Source organism: Pinus tabuliformis, chromosome J (assembly GCF_031772625.1).
Source record: "Pinus tabuliformis cultivar Carrire ecotype Pingquan chromosome J, CPIR1, whole genome shotgun sequence".
Classification (NCBI taxonomy): Eukaryota; Viridiplantae; Streptophyta; class Pinopsida; order Pinales; family Pinaceae; genus Pinus; species Pinus tabuliformis.
The window spans coordinates 785,246,993-785,253,028 of NC_142295.1; the positions used below are offsets into that span (position 1 = coordinate 785,246,993).

General features: G+C 32.2%; 1 pseudogene; it reads right to left on the reverse strand.

Annotated features, from left to right (window-relative positions):
- Nucleotides 1-1,445: 1,445 nt before the first annotated feature.
- Nucleotides 1,446-2,069, reverse strand: LOC149229074 (cytochrome P450 750A1 pseudogene; annotated as a pseudogene).
- Nucleotides 2,070-6,036: the final 3,967 nt, after the last annotated feature.

The window sequence follows — 6,036 nt, forward strand, 5'->3', positions numbered from 1 at the left end:
TGGCTTATTATAAAAATAAGAAAATTGAAATTAACAATTAAAAAAGTTAAACATATTAATAGTGTGATGTAATAAATATAATTTAGGATTTTATTATGATAAAATAGAAATTATCATTAATAAAAATTTAGTGTACAATAATTCAAATGCAATAATCAATATACTAGAAGTTAACAAAATAGATTTGGAGATATTTTTTTAATTCAAAAAAGATGACAACAATTTTTAGAAAGGCTTGATTCAGATTAATAGTTAATATTAGTTAATATTTTTTATTCTTATTATTATTTTTTTTCAATTTATTTTTTAATTTAGATATAATGAATTAAATAAATACACTTTTTAAATTCATTTGTTCAATATGTCACTATTTTTTCTTTTTTCTTTTTATTTCATTAGAATGATTTTTCACCAAAAATGTTAATTCAAAAAGGTGTTCAACCACTTAAGAAATTAACAAGGCAAAAAAAATTAACATTTTTCTAAAACAAATATTTTTGCAATATTTTTTATAAGAGATTTATTTTATTTGAATGTTATTATTATCAATTAAACTATTGTTTGTGGATGACAATTCATTTGTTCAATATGTCATCATTTTTTCTTATGTTTATTTCATGAGAATAATTATTCATGAAAAATGATACCTCAAAAATGTGTTCTAACAACATGAGAAATTAATGAGCCATAAAAAAAGCACTTGTCTATGACCATTGTTTGTGGATGTGTCTTTATCCATTTAAGAGAAATGAGATTTCTAATCATTGAAAAACTTGAGTAAGATACGTGTATTGAGAAACATAGAAATTTAAGAAGTAAATATACATATATAAGAAAAATGTTTTTTCAACAATACATGCTTAGATGCATAATTTGATAATGAGATAAAGACTTAAAATATATATTTAGGATATAAAATCTATGAAGCCATGAAACCTGTAGAAAATATTTTTTTTGCTTGTATAACCCATCACAAATTATATAAAACCTATTTAATTAGAATCCATTACATCTTTAATATCTATCCATGATCAATATATATCACCAAAAATTGCACCAAACAAATAAAACCACTTGTATTTGCAATCATTTTAATCATAAAATTTTGTTAAATAAATTTTAATTTTCTTAAATAATTTGATTATTCAAACTCTATTATACTACTCTATAATTATTCTCACCCGCATTATTCTGCTATCAATTATTTTTTGCATAAAAAACAAATACTAAACAATAACCTTGCGTATTACACTTATTTAAACATAATGCAAATATCAAAATTACCATTATATTTGACAGAACAACTAAGCACAATAAATCACCAATAGCGATCACATATCACACAGCCACTCAAAACAATGCATTAAATAAACTACTAACCTACGCTAAAGTTGGCGGGAAGACGCGGGCTACTACAAACCTATATCTTCTTAATTTTCCAAATTCTAAACACAATTCAATGGCAACCTCAAGTTTGGGAACGCAAAGAGAGGAATTTCTCTCGAGAGTGTCATTGCATGCGCTTCCTTCATATTCAGTTGGGACGGATCACCTTCAACCCTCCAATTAAAAGTGTGCAGCAGCTGAGCCAATGCAAGCGAAATCGTGGGAAGAGCCATAGGGGGACCAGGGCATCCTCTCCTTCCTGCCCCAAATGGAAGCATCCTCAAGTCTTGAGTATTTGTTAAGTTTGTATAATCATTATGTCCACCAAATTCCTCCACAAATATTTCTGGTTTGAATTGTGAAGAATCCTTTCCCCATATAGTAGTATCCCTTCCTATGGCCCACACATTTACCAATAACATTGTTTTCTTGGGTATATGATATCCTTCTACTCTCATAGTTTCTGCAGATTCGTGAGGAGCCGATAGCGACACTCCTGGGTATAATCGTAGAGTCTCTTTCACCACACTGTGGAGGTATTTCATGCTTGCCACATTTGACTCATTAACTTTGCCATGGCTGCCAACTGTACATTCAATTTCTTCCTGTAATCTCTTTGTTGCATCAAGATTGCTTAGTAGCTCACTTATTTCCCATTCTACGATAATGGCCGTCGTCTCCATTCCGGTGACGAACATGTCCTGACAAATTCAATTCATTTCTCATGTTAGTAGAAGGTGTGGAATGACTGAGTATTAAGAATTAGAAAACTGAAAGAAGGAATGATGCTTGAGAGACTTACAATCATAACTTCCTTGATGTTTTCTCACGTGATTTGGGTGTCCTACTGCTCACTCTGGATCTGAAGCAGCACATCAACGAAGCTTTTATAATGTTCTGCTTCAGCCCCCGGCTGGCCATCCGAGGATGAGTCCATGCGATGCTCCATATGGTCATGTATGAATTTCTCAGCGAATGAATCGAATATTTTGTTGGCCTCCTTCATCCGTCGATGGATACCTTGCAAATCAAGCCAGTCCAAATAAGGAATAAAATTTCCAATGTCAAAAGCTCCCACTGAAGACACCACTCTTGCTCTTGCTCTTGTAAACTTGCTCTTGCAGGTAATTGTCATGGTTTCAAAAGGGTCGACCTTGAGCTTGAACCAAGACTAGATGACAGCGATGCGTACCAGAATGCTCACAACCATGATCCCCATCCCCATGGCCATCTCTGCAACAATTATGGGAGTTTGAATTGAGGAACACTTCTGGGCCCAGACAGTTGATGAATCCACCCTGCCTCCAAGCATGGCCTGATTCCAGCGCAAGCTGAGCAATTGTATATGCATTTCCAGTCACCGGCCATACTACAACCCAAGACTGACACATTCCAATGAGACTGATATATTCCAGCGAGGCACTCATGGCAATACGGCACACAAAGCTTTAACCATCTCTGACTAATACTCTGGTACGCCGGAGATAATGACGAATATTCATAACTCCCGTAGAGAATTGCAACGAACTAATATTGTTTTTCCTGTAGAGAATTACAACGAACTAATACCATTTTTTAATCCCATGGTCAAGGTTATTTTTATCGTCTAACACTTAAACCAAAGGCTAAGAAAGACACTTGTGGCATGGGAGGGAATTCATTTCAGAGGGGAATGCCTTACGCGTAAAAATAACTTTAATATTTCTTTTTAAGTTAATTTTTCATGCAACTTTCATTTATAAAGTAATTTCATTGTAAAAGTGATTCTCACTTGTTTTATAAAAGTAAGTTATTTCATAAATTAATTTGTTTGTATAGTGAACTTATAGGAAAAGTTTATGAGGACAATTACTTCTTCTTCTTTTATTTTTATATTTTTTTTTGTTATCATCATGCATTGCCAAGTGGACCAAAATATGACTACCATGTGGTTCTTTTCTACCATTAATGCATTTTTTGCAAAGGGCATAACTTTTACATCCAAAGTTCGTTTTCAATGTTGTTTTTTTTTAAACCTATTTTTTCGAGAACTTTCTATCTAGAGAGCTAGTTTCATCTTTTGAAGCCATATTATCTTCATATTTTAATATTTCCACTCTAAGTGAACTTTTTCTTACCAGTACCAACTACTTATCATGAAAATCCCACGTAGAGGATGTACTAAGAAGCAAAGTATTGTATCTAATTACCTTGGGACAAGAAAATGCCCCCATTGATCCTGATAAGAAAGTTGAACGGGACAATAGGAATGATTAAACTCATGGATTAATTAGAATGTCCATTTATTCTTATTTGTTAGATCATATTCAAGAAACCAATGATCTAGATGAAGCTTTGGAAAAGTTATAAAAAATATTTGGTGAAACCAATATTATGAAATTTCATTGGCTTCAAAATCAAATCATGACTTTAAGTCCTAATGTTTTCTCTTGCATTGAATATTACTTATCTAATTTTAAAACACTTAGACATTTTCTTAAAGACTATCAGGTTTATCTAAATTATGAATGTTGCATATATATTATTATTTCAAATCTTGGTTCTCAATACTCTATTTTTGAATCTAAATTTTAAGCCACTAGATAAGATTTGGGAAATTCCTATCAAAAACCTTCTCTTAAATCTTTGTGTGACTCTATGATCAGAGAAAAAGACAATTTCTTTCATATTGGAGTGATTATCACTATAGATACATCTAACAAGGCCTTAGTGGCCCAACAAAAAGATAAAACCAAGCATCCAAACAAGAAAAATCCTCACAACAACAAGAAAAATAATGGTTTCAAACCCTCTTAGCCAACATATGCTCTTAATGGTGACCAAGGATCAAAATCAAAGAGTAAGGTTAATAGACATTATACCTATTATAAGAAATAAAATCATTTAGAATCCCAATGCTTTAAAAAGATGGAGGCCTTGGAAGCAACAATGAAGAAGCACAAAATCATCCTTGGTTTTGTTGACTCATGTATGACTCACCTTTGTAAAAAATATGCAAACCATTACAATCCAACTCTCTTCTAGAAAAATTGATAACATAAAAGAAAGAAAAAACTTACTATAGGTGGGGTCCCCTGGAGAATTAAGAATATAGTGTCTCTTATATTTATTTAAATTTTACGATTATGGACGTTATCATGTGCTATGATGTATGACTGTTATGACAAAAATTTGACAAAATAAAGCATAGTTCTGATATGTTGGTTTATTGTTTATTGCATTTGAAAGGTTGACTCAATTCATGTATGGAGACAATCATCTTGACACTCCCTTGGGTAGGTTACTAATGCATGCAAAATTCCATTTCAATATATTTTATATTCGACTTATTTTGGCATGATATGATTTTTTTCCCCTTGTAGCATATGTTAAAACATTATATACATGAGGTGCCCCCCATTAGACTACTTCATGGACTTAAATTATGTGGCATGATCTTGCTCCCTCTCCAGCAATGAGACATAATACTTTGATAAAGGTTTGGGGCATGAAAATATTTTACGATATATCAAGTTACCATATGATAATATATTGGTTGTTATATATTGTATGTTGTGAAACATTGCACTAAGTTTTTTTTGTATTGCATGGTGGTGCACAAACTTGAGATTTGGTATGGAATTTGATAAAGTCTTGTGTTAAATATTACTTGGGTGATTATTGAGACACATAACAAGGCACACATGCCTTATGTGTCATAGATGGCTTCCCTTGAAGGCAGGTTGAAAACCCACTCTATCATTCATTTTTTCCTTCAACTATTATTGTGCCTAGTTTCTTTACTCTCTAGCTTGATTCGAACCCTAATGTTAGAGAAAAATGCATTGTGGGAGCTAGTGGTTTCACTGTTGGTAATGTTTTTGGGTCCTCAACTCACATTATAAACTTCCAAGCTTAGATATGCTTAGTTTCATTTCACTAAAGAAGATAAACTACTTTTATGGCTAACTAATTAAATGGTTTATTTGTATGACTTTGTCCTTTTTATCAATGATGGGTTACTCCCCTCATTTTATTTTCATTTTTTTTCCATTTCCCTCCCCTATGCTTTATTGAGACCACTTTGCTCGTAATTTTCATGCATGAAAAATATTTTTAAAGAAAAAGTATTAAATATACCCCCCAAGATAGTGGTTCCACAGTACTAGTACTTTGTCTAAGATATCATAAGGGACAACTTAATGCAAGGGCATGAAATTCTTGCTACTTGTTTTATCTTTAATTTTAAGGAGCATTACAACAATTACAAGGTTTTTATCACACCATTGTCATGCCATGTTGAACCTGTTGTCCCTAGATGCCTTGAATCATAAAATCTCTCCCTGATTGTTTATTTCACTGCATAAAATTTAACATTGAAAAGACCTCCACCCTTGTTTCATTTGCAACCTCCTTCATTTTGGTCCACAATCCCATTGCAACAGTTTTATTGCTCAAATATTATTGTGCACCCAATGCTTTGAACATATTATGGTAGGATTATTTCATGGGTTGAATAACAACATCTATACAAGTTTTTTAATGGTTATGGAACAAAGGGTTATTGTTTAAACCATGGCAGCTTGGATAGTTTTCCTTTATCATCTCACGGTTCCTATATATCACATATTTCCTCACATATATTATGGTATATTTCTTTTGCATGAAGGA